A 15,761-nucleotide genomic window follows, 5' to 3' on the forward strand; every position below is an offset into this window, starting at 1 on the left:
TTACACCTCCATTCCTACAGCTTGCTTGAATCCTGTAACATCACCAACCTGCCTAGGTCTTCTCTGTAGAAGGTGCAAACTGCTGCATCTGCAGTTATCATGTCATGCACTACACAGGCTTATTTGTATATTTTGTGAAATCCTAAATCTGTATGGTATGGTAGCTGCGAGATCAGTGATTTCGAGAGGACCAGAGCTGAGAAGATCTATATGATATTTTACAGCTATTTCTTCCTTTACCCACTGGATGTGTTTGCGTGCCTGAAAGAAAGCCACTAATGACCTGCCTAGCGCATGCTCTTTGTGTATGTCACTCCCCCCTCCTCCTCCTCCTCTCCTGAGCAAGTAGCTTTCTAATTCCTTCCATTAATACAAATAGGGGAAGCCTGAAAACCCAGGAGCTACAGTATTTGAAAAACACAGATCCAGAGATGGACAGAGAAATGCACGATTGATGCAAACATCCAGGATTACAAGGATTCAGGATCAGCGCCACCATCACCAGATAATAAACAGGGATATTATAGCTCAAGGCTGGCATCACAATGCCAAAATTTGGGATTTTGTCTCGTGCAAGTTGGACTGTATATTGGGACTCTTAGCTGGACGGACAGGCTGAAAGGGCACAAAAAGGTAAGGAGCACAATGAGATGTTGTGACAAGCAAACAATGCTTGCATGGGGGATGCTTACCCTAGATAACAAGAAGACGAAATCCTATGCCAAATGCTAGCGTATGGATGAGAGATGTGCAGTGCACCTGACATGATATCTGCACTGCTCGAAATAGCAAGGCGTTCTGTAATAATGCAATCATCTTAGCATGCATTTCTTTTATTGCGATGGCACATTATGCAGGATGCTGCAGCCATGGATACCAGCAAAGATTTATGTAATGTCAAACATCAGCTAATTCAGGTTGGCGTTCATAGGTGCCACATTTGCAGGTAATGCTTCCTTTCAGCTCTTTGGGATTTGGAAAAGACAGGATACAGATTGAATGTGGGGCCAGGTTGAAAACTAGTAAGGAAAATCCTGGTAAATGAGAGCGAAATTTAAAAACCAAGGATTAGGGACACGAAGAGCTTGTAGGAGGAGGGGGGGGGGGATCTTTTTATTTTAATTGTTGATGTGGAAAATTGTAGAAAAAAAGAGGGTGATGCCGAGGTCACTCATGGACATGATGACTTATTATTTAATACTACCACGAGGTGCCTGGGAGCTTCTGAAATAAACCAGGGGGGCTGGTGTTGCTTTCAAATAATCATTGGTGGCCACATTCCCAGGAGATGGAATGCAATCTGCACAGGGAAATTGTGTTTTCAATGACAAGGGGATGGATGGAATTTTTTGTGAACATGTGATTGAATACATGCTTTATAGAATTTTCCAGTATCAAGCATTTATTTACTGTATATATTATATTAATAAACTATATATATATATATATATACATACATAAATAATAGTAATAATAATATAGAATGATCATAATAATAATACATTTGTAACTGAATTTACCATATATTTGAAGCACCTAAAATCCAAATAATAGTAAGTTAAAAGCAGACAGCAAACAAAATAAAAACCCTGTACATAGCATCTGCTGAGTATTTATTTAGCACGTTGACATTCTGGGACACATACAATGGAAAGGTTTGCTATGAATGGAGAGGGGGGGTTGGTCCAAGCTGCTCACTAACTACTGAGGAGTGTAAGCACTGTATGGTTGGTGCTCTTCTTAGGAGAGAGGTGCTACTACCTATAAACCAACCGTCCACTATTTTATTGGTTTCCTCCTTTCTACTGGGGCATACTGAACTTGTAGAATTTGTTTGAGCAGAAATGTGATCTTCTTATTGATTCGTCTAGTGGTGTATGTGTTATTTGTGGAAATTGAAAGCAAGCATTCCAGTTACTGCGGTAATTTCTGCACAGGGAGCAATTGTAATTACCAGCAATTACATTAAAGAAAATTACTAAAGGAGTAAGGTGCAGAAGTTGTTCTCCGAAATAAATCCCAGCTGATATAGGACAGTCACCTGAGGTACACAGCCAGCGTGTTCCTACATAAGGGAATGTACTGGAGCGTGTAGAAAATATTCTCTTATTAATATAATTACATTATTATCACTCAACTGTGTTAATGATCCTCCTTATGACCTCAAATATGTTATAAATACCAGAATATCAAGAAATAAAATATCTGCACAGCATGGGCATGGTTTCTATAGCCCAAATTACCAAGGGATGTAACAAGTAACCATGGAGCCCCATAAAATAATTTATAAAGGGGCACCATTCCACCATGACCACTTTCAGCATTGTTTTTGGAAAAGCTTATGATTGGTCCGCCTAATGCAGAGGGCTAAGGCACACATTTATAGTACAGGGATAATGCACATAGTGATGTTACATTACAGGGATAATGTACACAGTGATGTAATAACAAGGCAATTATTAGTATAGGGATAGTGCACACATTGGTGTCACAACATCGGTATAATACACACAGTAAAGAGATCATATACTCAGTGATGTCACAACACTGAAATTGTGCAAACAGTGATGTCACATGTAAGTATAATTCACAGTACAGGATTAATAAAGTGATGTCACAGCACAAAAAAACTGCAAAAAGTAATGGCAAAAATGTAAATAGCAAGTAACCATGAGTCTACATAGTAAAATTAAGAATGGGGTTGTATTACATTTTTTATGGCCCCTTATATACACCGATTTGAAAAAATATATATAACACACCAAGAAGAAGTTGTTGGATTGGAATGAAACTTTCTATATGTGAATGCAATGATGATAAATGTAAGTGATTACAATATTAGAAGGGAAAGGATATGTTTATTGGAAAAACTGTACTATTGAAAGTACGCCCAAGTACCCTGTTGGGCCACCTTTAGCCTGGATACAAGATCAGATACGGTTGGGCATGGAGGCATACAGGTTCCGAATGGTATCCTGTGGCACATTTGCCCCCAGACATTGCAGCTGAGCCTGTAGATCCTGCACATTCATAGGTCGCCAAATATGTCATCCCAGCTGATCCCTTAATTGCTCAATTGTGATAAATCTGGCGACTGGGCAGACTGTTGAATTGTTGCAATCTGGTGGAAACATTCCTGGGAAACCCTTGCTGTGTGTGGCTGAGCATTATCCTCCAGAAAGATGTCAGTTGAAGGCCCTGCCATAGGAGGCAACACAGGTGGACACGGGATGCCCTGTGCTTATCACTGAGCTGTTATTGACCCTTGTATAACTACTAGGGATGATTGACTGCGGTGGCTCCCCAGATTATCACACCAGCAATTGGGGCAATGTGTCGCTCCCCATCAAAGGCAGGATTGAAGCGCTCACCACAAGGTCTCCATATTCGACCTGGATCTCCAGTGTAGAGCTGATACAGTTCTAGTCTGTAACAGTTCAGGTTTCCCATTCACAACACCACTGCAAATGTTGACTGTCAATGGCAGGACACATAATGGGAACCATAACATGAAATTTTCTTCTGCTGTTGCTAGAAATGACACAGGCAGAAGTGTGTAATGAAGGTGCCACCTGTGTCTGGATAGTGGACAATGAAACTGTGGGAGACTCTTGTGTTTATCAGTGGATCAAATGATCTTTTTCACTGGTGGTCCATGTGGGCCATCCAGAGCCTGTGTTGGCATGCCCTCAAGTAACCACTTTTACCAACCCCTACTAACAGCCAGGTCTGAATGACCTTAATTGGTGGGCAATTCGTTGAAACAACAGTCCTGCTTCTCTCATTCCAATTATGCGCCCCCTCTGAAAGTCTGTCAAATGGGCAAAATTACTTTGAGTGCATCATGGAGGCATGTCTAGCAGACAATAATCATTTAAATATCTGCCTGAAACATAACTGCATGCCAAGTTTTGGCGCAATCCAACATTTTTATCTGGTACTGGACATTTTCTATTATTCTGTCAATGAGTGTACATTTTACCACAAAGTTGAACTTATGTTTCAGTGGAGATTGGCCTCCTTAGTTGTTGGTCCCCATAGCGGTTGCTGTGCATGCTACATTGGTAGTTACACCTATGCGTATCTTCATGCACATAAAAATGAATTTCTGTCTGTTGTCTGTTCTTTACTCACTGGACCAATCTGCACCAAATTTGCACTGTGTCCAGATTGTTCTTGGATGTACTACAACCCCTATTTAGCACTCAACAAAAAGAGATGTTTATTCTTCTAAGGCTACTTTCACACTTGCGTTTGGGGTTCCGCTTGTGAGATCCGTTTGAGGGCTCTCACAAGCGGCCGTACGGCCCCAATGCATTCTGAATGGATGCGGATCCGTTCAAAATGCATCAGTTTGGCTCCGTCCCCCCTCCATTTCACTCAGTAGACGGACACCCAAACGCAGCTTGCAGCGTTTTGGTGTCCGCCTGGCCGTGCAGAGCCAAATGGATCCGTCCTGACTTACAATGCAAGTCAATGGGGACGGATCCGTTTGACATTGACACAATATGGTGCAATTGCAAACGGATCCGTCCCCCATTGACTTTCAATGTAAAGTCAGGAGTCCCTATTAATATACCATCGGATCGGAGTTTTCTCCAATCTGATGTTATATTTTAACTTGAAGTATCCCCATCACCATGGGAACGCCTCTATGTTAGAATATACCATCGGATTTGAGTTAGATCGTGAAAACTCAGATCCGACAGTATATTCTACAAACCGGATTCCCAAAAAGTTGGGACACTATACAAATCGTGAATAAAAACTGAATGCAATGATGTGGAGATGGCAAATGTCAATATTTTATTTGTAATAGAACGTAGATGACAGATCAAACGTTTAATCCGAGTAAATGTATCATTTTAAAGGAAAAATACGTTGATTCAAAATTTCACGGTGTCAACAAATCCCCAAAAAGTTGGGACAAGTAGCAATAAGAGGCTGGAAAAAGTAAATTTGAGCATAACGAAGAGCTGGAAGACCAATTAACATTAATTAGGTCAATTGGCAACACGATTGGGTATAAAAAGAGCTTCTCAGAGTGGCAGTGTCTCTCAGAAGCCAAGATGGGTAGAGGATCACCAATTCCCACAATGTTGCGCAGAAAGATAGTGGAGCAATATCAGAAAGGTGTTACCCAGCGAAAAATTGCAAAGACTTTGCATCTATCATCATCAACTGTGCATAACATCATCCGAAGATTCAGAGAATCTGGAACAATCTCTGTGCGTAAGGGTCAAGGCCGTAAAACCATACTGGATGCCCGTGATACTGGATCCATACTGGATGCCCTTAAACGACACTGCACCACAAACAGGAATGCTACTGTAAAGGAAATCACAGAATGGGCTCAGGAATACTTCCAGAAACCATTGTCAGTGAACACAATCCACCGTGCCATCCGCCGTTGCCAGCTGAAACTCTACAGTGCAAAGAAGAAGCCATTTCTAAGCAAGATCCACAAGCTCAGGCGTTTTCACTGGGCCAGGGATCATTTAAAATGGAGTGTGGCAAAATGGAAGACTGTTCTGTGGTCAGACGAGTCACGATTCGAAGTTCTTTTGGGAAATCTGGGACGCCATGTCATCCGGACCAAAGAGGACAAGGACAACCCAAGTTGTTATCAGTGCTCAGTTCAGAAGCCTGCATCTCTGATGGTATGGGGTTGCATGAGTGCGTGTGGCATGGGCAGTTTGCATGTCTGGAAAGGCACCATCAATGCAGAAAAATATATTCAGGTTCTAGAACAACATATGCTCCCATCCACACGTCATCTCTTTTTCAACAAGATAATGCCAGACCACATTCTGCATCGATCACAACATCATGGCTGCGTAGGAGAAGGATCCGGGTACTGAAATGGCCAGTCTGCAGTCCAGATGTTTCACCTATAGAGAACATTTGGCGCATCATAAAGAGGAAGGTGCAACAAAGAAGGCCCAAGACGATTGAACAGTTAGAGGCCTGTATTAGACAAGAATGGGAGAGCATTCCTATTTCTAAACTTGAGAAACTGGTCTCCTCGGTCTCCAGACGTCTGTTGAGTGTTGTAAGAAGAAGGGGAGATGCCACACAGTGGTGAAAATGGCCTTGTCCCAACTTTTTGGGGATTTGTTGACACCATGAAATTCTGATTCAAAATATTTTTCCCTTAAAATGGTACATTTTCTCAGTTTAAACTTTTGTTCCATGATTTATGTTCTATTCTGAATAAAATATTAGAAGTTGGCACCTCCACATCATTGCATTCAGTATTTATTTACGATTTGTATAGTGTCCCAACTTTTTGGGAATCCGGTTTGTAACACAGAGGCGTTCCCATAGTGATGGAGACGCTTCAAGTTAGAATATACTAAGAACTGTGTACATAACTGCCCCCTGCTGCCTGGCAGCTCCCGATCTCTTAAAGGGGGCTGAGATCCGCACAATTAACCCCTCAGGTGCCGCACCTGAGGGGTTAATTGTGCGTATCATAGCCCCCTGTAAGAGATCAGGTGCTTCCAGGCAGCAGGGGCCAGGCCCCCCTCCCTCCCCAGTATTAAATTCATTGGTGGCCAGTGCGGCCCCCTCTGCCACCCTCCCCAGTATTGAATTCATTGGTGGCCAGTGCGGCCCCCCTCCCTCCTTCCCCAGTATTAAATTAATTGGTGGCCAGTGCGGCCTCCCCCCCCCTAATTAAAATCACCCCCCCCATCATTGGTGGCAGCAGAGAGTTCCGATCAGAGTCCCAGTTTAATCGCTGGGGCTCCTATTGGTTACCATGGCAGCCAGAACGCTACTGCAGTCCTGGCTGCCATGGTTACTTAGCAATTTTAGAAACATTATACTTACCTGCTGCGCTGTCTGTGACCGGCCGGGCGCTCCTCCTACTGGTAAGTGACAGGTCTGTGCTATAAGCAATAAGACCTTTCACTTACCAGTAAGAGGAGCGACCGGCCTGCCACAGACAGCGCAGGTAAGTATAATGCTTCTAAAATTGCTAAGTAACCATGGCAGCCAGGACTGCAGTAGCGTTATGGCTGCCATGGTAACCGATCGGAGCCCCAGCGATTAAACTGGGACTCCGATCGGAACTCTCCGCTGCCACCAATGATGGGGGGGGGGGGGATTTTAATTAGGGGGGGAGGGAAAAGGCGGCACTGGCCACCAATGAATTTAATACTGGGGAGGGAGGGGGGTCTGGCCCCTGCTGCCTGGCAGCACCCGATCTCTTACAGGGGGCTATGATACTCACAATTAATTGTGCGGATAACAGCCCCCTGTAAGAGATCGGGTGCTGCCAGGCAGCAGGGGGCAGTTATGTACACAGTTCTTAGTATATTCTAACTTGAAGCGTCCCCATCACCATGGGAACGCCTCTGTGTTAGAATATACTGTCGGATCTGAGTTTTCACGATGTGAAAACTCAGATCTGAAAAAGCTGTCTAATGCAGACAGATCTGTTCTGAACGGATACAAGCGTTTGGATTATAGGTGCGGATCCGTCTGTGCAGATACGCACCGAACGCAAGTGTGAAAGTAGCCTAAGCCTGGCTGGGTTTTCTGACTCCTACATCATACATCAGCTATTGTAATATTGTGTTCATGCCCTGATATGTATTTTCAGTATTTTTATTATTATTTTGACAATTAAATGATAGGACATATGCCAATAAATATTTATGGGTTGTTTTCACACTCACTGGTGGTTCTAGGTCCTTATCAGTAATACTGGTCATTTTCCACCTTGTCCTAGTGTTTTTTGCTGTGCTACCCTTATTAATATTTATGAGATGTGGATTTCAGTAAACATTTGTATATTATCTTCTAGGTGTTTCTTTTTTGGTGGGGGCTATTGGCATAGTTTGTGTAGGTTAGGTAGCTCTTTTTGCTAGGCCCTTTATTGTTTGTATGATTATGTGAGGCTCTTATTGGTAATTTTGTAGTCCAGGGATCAGCAACCCTCAGCACTCCAGCTGCTGTGAAACTACAACTCCCAGCGTGCAAACTTACTTGGCTGTTCTTGTAAATCCCATAGAACTGAAAGGAGGATTCTGGGAATTGTAGTTTCACAACAGCTGGAGTGCCGTAGGTTGCTGATCCCTATTGTAGTGGTTATAGCAACAGGACCAGTGGGGACCACCAATACAGTAGGGGCTCAAACAGGGGAGTATTATTTTAATTTATTTTTTATTTTATCACATTGTCTACTCTTGGCCATACTTTTGAAAATCTAATGTAATCTCCTCAAGAAGAACGTGAATAAATTGTACAGTACTTTACTGAGACAGAACTTTGTTTCAGATCAGAATAAAACCATGGCAACATGCAAAGCGAGGGTGTTAATTTACTCCTTCAGACTAAGACTTCAGTAAGACATGTTTAACACAGCTCAACCTACACAGAAAATGAGCATCTATCTATAAAGGTGGGAAATGAATGCTATTATGAGTGGGTAACAAGACCTTGGTCAGTGGTTCAATCTACACGTTGAGTACAGACTTATTTATAGAGATATACTGCACTACTGGGTAGTAATTACTGAGATAAAAGTCACTACTATTAGGATGCTACTTTGAAAATGTTTTTCATACTAGAATGGACACACAGGGTAAAATTTCAGTGTGTTAGACCCCCACCGATCTCATATCGGTGGCCTGTCCTGAAGATAGGTCATCAATACCAAACTACTGAAAACCCCCTTTGGGTTAGGTGTTCATTAAACATATAATAGTTCCTCCGTCGCTCAATGTTTGAGAAGTCAAATGTAGATTGTTTCTGGGCATGAGTAATTATCTGCTTTGTTACTTGAACTGAAAAGGATGAAAGTTTTTTGGGGGTCTGGAAAACCCCTTTGAATTTCTTACCAAGCACTATCTCCTCAACATAGTGGTACTTTTCATTGCTCACTCAAGCAATAGTAATTACAGTATTACTAACTTATGTAGCCAATTGAATTTCCAGGCATCAAACTGGAATGCAATTAGGGAAAAGGACTAGCAAATTGGAGTGGTGGTGAGGTACTTGGGTGCACCAGACATGTTGTCTTGACTAGAGACAGAGCTAGGATGACAAAAAGAATATTTTTCCCTCATTAAAGAAAGCCTAGCTTGACGCGTATTTGTGGATGAATAGATGGCAGAAGGCTTTCTAATAGTTCCTCTCTACAGTTCATTGTGGCACTACGTGTTTTGTACAAGACTTTAACTATGCCAGGATGAGCTGCTCATGCGAACACCAGGAGAGGATGGCACCTTTTTATATTTCTATACACTGTGGCCCAGATTTACTAATCCTATGAATGTCAAAAACTTAGACCAGCTGTCTAGACCAGCACTAGGTTTATCACAAGGGCTCAGGCTGGATGATAAATCTACAGCAGGGATAGAAACTTTTCTCTGATCCTTTACCTAGTATTCGTTGGCTTACGTTGAGGAAGAATGTAACGCCATGCCCACTGGCCACGTTCCTTTCTATCAAAGCTCTGCCCCTTTAAAGCCATGCTGTACAGGCATGTGGAGGAAGCCTAGTTTCACCAAAATTGATCCAAAATTGCACCAATTTGTGCCACTTTTAGACACATTTTAAGCACAGACACATTAGTAAATCTGGGACTGTGTGTACTGTACAAATGCTTTACAGCTTCCAGCAGCTATTCCCAACTGCTATGTGTAAGACCTTCTTTTATATGTATAAGATAGCTACACTTTTGATCTTCATTTTTTCGGATGATTAGTTTACCATATAATTATAGTCTCAACTAACAACGCTTTCAACTTACGAGGCTTGGAAATAATTAATATTGTAAGTTGAGGAACACTTGTATCTGATAACTTTTGTTGATTGTAGGGCACAGCATATACACCTTCTGCAATGCCATTTTGTCTTTCCCCTGGCAAAAGAGAGTTACAACATATCCATGCTGTATCATACTGTGTCTTATTACTAACCATTAAGAGACAATCCAGAACAGATCTGCCACAAGCTCAGAATGGAATCAGAGGCTGCCTACAAAGAGCCTGTTTTTAAGGGGACTGTGTCATCATAAAATGACTTAGGCCCCTTGCAGACGAGCGTGCCGGATTTAGTACGGATGCGATGCCGGCGGGTCCAGGGAAACCCGTGTGAGTTTGCACTAAATTTGTCTGCGTTGTTAATTTTTTTCAGTGCGAGTGCAAAGTGTTTTAATGCACTTTACACGCGCGTTATAAAAACTGAATGTTGGTACCCAGACCCGAACCCGGACTTCTTCACTGAAGTTCAGGTTTGGGTACGGTGTTCTGTAGATTTTATTATTTTCCATTATAACATGGTTATAATGGAAAATAATAGCATTCTTTAATACAGAATGATAATTAAAATGTCCATTGAGGGTTAAAAAATAATAAAAACATTACTCACCTCATCCACTTGATTGCGCAGCCGTTATCGTCTTCTTTCTTCTTCTTGCAGGACCTGCAAAAGGACCTGCACTGAAGTCATCATGTTCACCACATGACGTCAGCGCAGGTCCTGCTGAATGAATATAGAAGCCACCCGCAATGCATCCGGACTGAATCCGGCAAGCTCGCCTGCAAGGGGCCTAAGAGGACTGGGCGATTTTCAGTTTTTGAGATTTTGCTTTTTCTCCCTGCCTCCCTAGGGCCATAACTTTTTTATTTTTTTGTTGACATAGCCGTATGAGATTTTATTTTCTGCTGGACAAGTTGTACTTTCTTTTGGCTCCATTTTATATTCCATACAATGTAGTCAGAAGCTGGAAAAAAATCCAAAATTCCAGGCTGCTCAGCCATGATGGCATATCATTGACAGGATCATACCATTACCATATATTGAAGAGCAGTGTAGCATGTAGTGAGGCGGCACCCCCTTACCCCCTAGGCAGCTCTGCAAGTGGTCGCAACCAGTCCTCACATTCTAGGACACGTTGCTGGTGCCCATTTTAAATGATTCCCGGTGAACCTCTTTAAATCCACACTTTCAAGACTTCCCTATACACACCTTTTAGGATGCGCAGAGCACAAATACACAAACCCCTTTGCAGGAAACTCCACTACCGTAAAAAATATAGGTGATACATTCCAATTAAATATTTGCTCTGATTCACTGCAATCTAAACCAGTGCAGGAAAGACTTAGCGGTTAGTGAATCAGATCAAATATAATTTAGGTAGTTTATTATTATTATGTTTACTCTCCAAATTTCCATCTTAGGCTACTTTCACACTAGCGTTGTTTAAATCTGGCGTTCAATTCCGACACCGGAACTGCCCGCCGGATCCGGAAAAACGTGTGAAAACGGATTACATTTGAATCCTTACATTTTGATCACAATGAAAAAATGCATTGGAAAAAACTGATCCGCCATTTATGGACTTTCATTTTTTTTAAAATATTTTTCGGGTTTAACATGCAAAAGCCAGATCCGGTTTGACGGAACACACGGCGCCGGATCCGGCGTTAATGCAAGTCAATGGAAAAAAGACCGGATCTGGCGTTCAGTCAAAGGGTTCAGGATTTTTGGCCGGAGGTAAAAATACAACATACTACGGTTTTCTGAAAAGCCTGATCAGTCAAAAAGACTGAACTGAAGATATCCTGATGCATCCTGAACGGATTGCTCTCCATTCAGAATGCATTAGGATAAAACTGATCAGTTCTTTTCCGGATTTGAGCCCCTAGGACGGAACTCAGCGCCGGAAAAGAAAAACGCTAGTGTGAAAGTATCCTAAACTCATTAAAACAAAAACAAAAAAGTTATGACATTTACTAACATAGTATAGCGTAGGGGGAGATTTATCAAGAATGGCGCTTTCTGCGCTGCCAGAGGATACACCTAATTTATGACGAGGCAGTCCGTGCACTTAACCAGAAGTCTACAACATCTCAGAGCTGCTGTGGATTTCTGTCTTCATTTATGCCAGAAAACTGGTGTAAATTTGTCACTGCGTGTGACCCCGCCCTCTTCAATGCCCTTGCCACTCCCCCATTTTGGAACGTGGTGAGAATGGCAAAAAAGGGGAGATGCAACAGTTTTTTAAAAAAGTTGCAAATTAGAGCAGGAGCCCAGCCTTCATGTGAGCGCAGATCCCCCGCTTTCCTCTTAGTGCTTATTCTAGGCCACTGTGAAAACACAGTGGCCTACAATAAAACGCAGTAATAACTGCCATAAAATGATGTACTAGCAGTCATTAAAGGGTCAAAATATCCACCTAGTAGTATATGTGGGCCAAATGCTACCATCATATCCAAAATTATACTTTCAGGTTATATCAAAATAATTCACCCTCAGTACCAGCATACAAAATGCAGATAAAAGTATGATCCAGTGAGCAAATTATGCCTCTAATTAGAAATCACAAACTATAAAATGCATATATAAAATTAACATATTAAACCAACAAGTGGCTGCATAGCAAGAATACATGACTCTTGTATGGAACTGTACACCATAAGTAATGAGGAGTGGGGCATATAATAAATAAGCAAGGGGTGCCATATTTACAAGGAGCCATTCACTGGAAAATTGTAACTAATAAAGCAGGCAGAATTTTTACCCACGACTCAAAAAGATAGTAGTTAGCCAATGGCTGTGTCAAGGAGGAAGAGTGGCAAGACCAGAAGTATCAGACGGATATGAGGGGTGTTTACCTGCTGATTTCATGAAAGAACTTCCAGGCAGGGCTTGGAAAGTCAGAAACACCCATTTAAAGTAAGATGCATGAAGCACCAAAACACTTTAATCATTCATCATGTTTAGGGGCAATGAACTGGGGACAAGTCCCAGATCTAAGTGCTTAGTGAGCCCCTGATAGGCAGCAGTAAGAGGGGCTTGGCATACATGTGTTTACAGCACAGATAGCTGTTCTGTGCATGTGCAATCCAGATTTAGAATCTTATATTTCATACCTATAGATTAAAATATAACCATTTAGCAGCTCTATACAGTTGTAATGCACTTATTATTTATACTGCAGCATTTGTCAGACTGATTGTGGTCCTCCACATGTCTCCCTCATGCTGTCGAAACAGTTTTGACAAATCAAGACTTGGACTCCAGAAAACCTTATAAGGTCCCTGTGCTGTTTGGCACCAAGACATTAGCAGCAGATCCTTTGAACCTTAACAGGTGATGGTACCTCCATGGATTGGAGGCTTGTTTATTCAGTACATCCCACAGATGCCTGATTGAATTGAAATGTGGTAAATGTGGAGGTCAGGACACCACCTTTGAGGTCTGTAATGTTCCTGTATATATTCTTGAGCAATTTCCTCAGTGTAGCAGGTGCATTTCACTGCTGAAAGAGACCACTGACGTTAGGGAATACCACTGCCATGAAGTGTTGTAATTTCTAGAATGACTCAGGTCTACAGAATGGGTGTAGGCATAAGCAGTGCAAAAGCAGCAGCCACATCCAGCCTTAGGAGGCCCAAATGACCCACTGCTACATGAGAAGACATCAGTGTGTCACAGGTAGGTGGAGGACCTTCCTACAGACAATGTGTCGGGCCCAGGATTTCAAGTTACCCCTCTGTTGTCACTGTTTGACATTCTAAGGGTCCATTCACATGTCCGCACATGGCTGTGCACAAGAATAGGACATGCTTTATCTTTTTTGCGGGGCCGCGGAATGGAAGTACGGATGCTGACAGCACATGGTGTGCTGTCTGCATCTTTTGCGGCCCCGTTGAAATGAATGGGTCTGCACCCGTTCCACAAAATTGCAGAACGGATGCGGACCCATTCATGCGGACATGTGAATGGACCCTAAGAGAAGGGTACTTTAAACGTAATACCACACTCAAAGTGATTTGAGATCACAAACTTCCCACATTCCATCTTCTAACGTGTATCTATCAGATATGAGAAAATCGTTTGGACTGGCTCCCAATTCATAATCTTATTTTCAAACAGATAATACACTTTATTTTAAAACAGATAATACACTATTTTAGATTTGGCAATACTTTGATTTACATTGCGTATTTTCATTTTCAATGCTATGATCTACCGATTCTGTTTCTTACACAGCTAATAAATGGCAAGATAAAGAACAGTCCTATTTATTAGTCTGTTAGATATTCTTTAGTAAAAGTCTACAAGCCACCCTTCCATTCATCACTATGGTACGTCCAAAGATAGCCATGGGCTGACTCGCTTGCTCTCTATTCACTGCTATGGGACCTCCAAAAATAGCTGAGCGTACAGCTTGCATGGTGTGTAGTGATGAGCGGCAGTAGTCATAATTGAATTTGCAATATTTTGCGAATATTATGTAGAATATTCGGGAATATTCGCAAATTCGAATATTCGTTATATTCTACGATTTATTTACTCGAAAAATCGACAAGGTAATAATCGCGTAATATGCAAATTTTTGCAATGCGAATATATTCGATATAGTGCTATGACTCATTGGCCCCCAAGCAAGAACAGGGAGGAATCATGTTTTTACTCGGCAATTGAAAAATTTGCGATAAAAATTTGCATTACGAAAATTTGCTTTATGAAAATTTGCTATAAAAAATCTCGAATATTCGAAATTACGAATATATCACTATATTCTAAATATTTAGCGAATTTTCGAATTACCTATATTCGCGATAAAAATTTGAAATTCGAATATTCGTGATCAACACTAGTGGTGTGCTGTCCATTCATGGTGGGGCCATATTCCTAAGATAGGATCAAGTCTCAGAGGTGAGACCCGTACCTATCAGACATTTATGGCATATTCTAATCTAATATGGCATAAATGTCCCAGATGGGAATACCGCTTTAGCAACTGAAGGTAAACATATCTATTAGATAACTGTTGGATGAACCTGCTGATTTGCACAGGATCAGATATTCCACTAATGTACTATATATGGATGTTTCCAGACTGTTCCTTGACATCAGATGTTGTGAAAAAGAAAGACCTGGCATGTGGATTTTAACATACCCAATCCTTTTCTGCTTTAGAAGAAAAACCAGGATAAGGAATAAGAATCAATATTCATAAAAATGGAGGTCTGTTGCCTCATCTGAATGGAGCAACAGGTCACACATCTCTGCTGCCACTCTATTCATTCTCTATAGGACTGCTGGAGAAAGCCGAGTATAATGTTCTTGTGATCAGATGTTTATCCCCTATCCAGTGGATAAGGGATAAGTTGATATTTTGTCACAACCTCTAGAATGCTTGACAAGATAACACTGACCAAATGGAGTTGTGATCCAGGCTGAATGCAACATAATTTGCAGTTCTTGAGTCAGCCAGGGCTTGCCATCTTGTATGCGAGTTGCTGTTTTAGGATGTGTACAGCACTTGCCTGGATACTGGAAAAACAGTTTGTGTTTAGTACGTCATGTAAAAGGAAAACAGGTTAATTATAAATGCCCCAGGAGCCTGAGGACACATACAGAATTGTTTGTTTAAAGCCACATTACTTCAATACACTTTAAAAAATGAAACCATTAAAATGCCAATAAAATATTTGTTTTAAAATGACAGCATGCAAGTCTCCAAATTGGAGTATTTCATTCATTACTGACCTTCTATATCGAAGCCCTAGTAACTCCCTAATAGTCACTTATATTGAGAAAAATATTCCCAAAAAGTCAGGTTTTTATTGTAGATTTAGAATTTATGTCTCAAATAAATATTGTTGGTTCTGGTCTCCTCCCTGAGCCGGGCCACTCTGCTAGGGTTACACCTATCTCATGGGTATCAGTTACTCTCGGAACAGGCCACAGTGCCGGGAAGCCCAGGAAGTCTATCCCTATTATGAGTTCAT

The 15,761-nt window shown here is 41.6% G+C and overlaps 1 protein-coding gene across 1 annotated transcript in view; it reads left to right on the plus strand.

Moving 5' to 3' along the window:
• The first annotated feature begins 554 nt into the window (after positions 1-554).
• LOC122932216 (phospholipid phosphatase-related protein type 1-like) overlaps positions 555-15,761 on the plus strand; it is a 193,034-nt gene continuing 177,827 nt past the window's right edge. Inside the window, exon 1 of the mRNA XM_044286509.1 lies at positions 555-633. The gene's annotated coding sequence lies outside the window, so the exon portion shown is untranslated. The remainder of the gene's footprint in view (positions 634-15,761) is intronic.

Source organism: Bufo gargarizans, chromosome 1, assembly GCF_014858855.1.
Source record: "Bufo gargarizans isolate SCDJY-AF-19 chromosome 1, ASM1485885v1, whole genome shotgun sequence".
Taxonomy (NCBI): domain Eukaryota; kingdom Metazoa; phylum Chordata; class Amphibia; order Anura; family Bufonidae; genus Bufo; species Bufo gargarizans.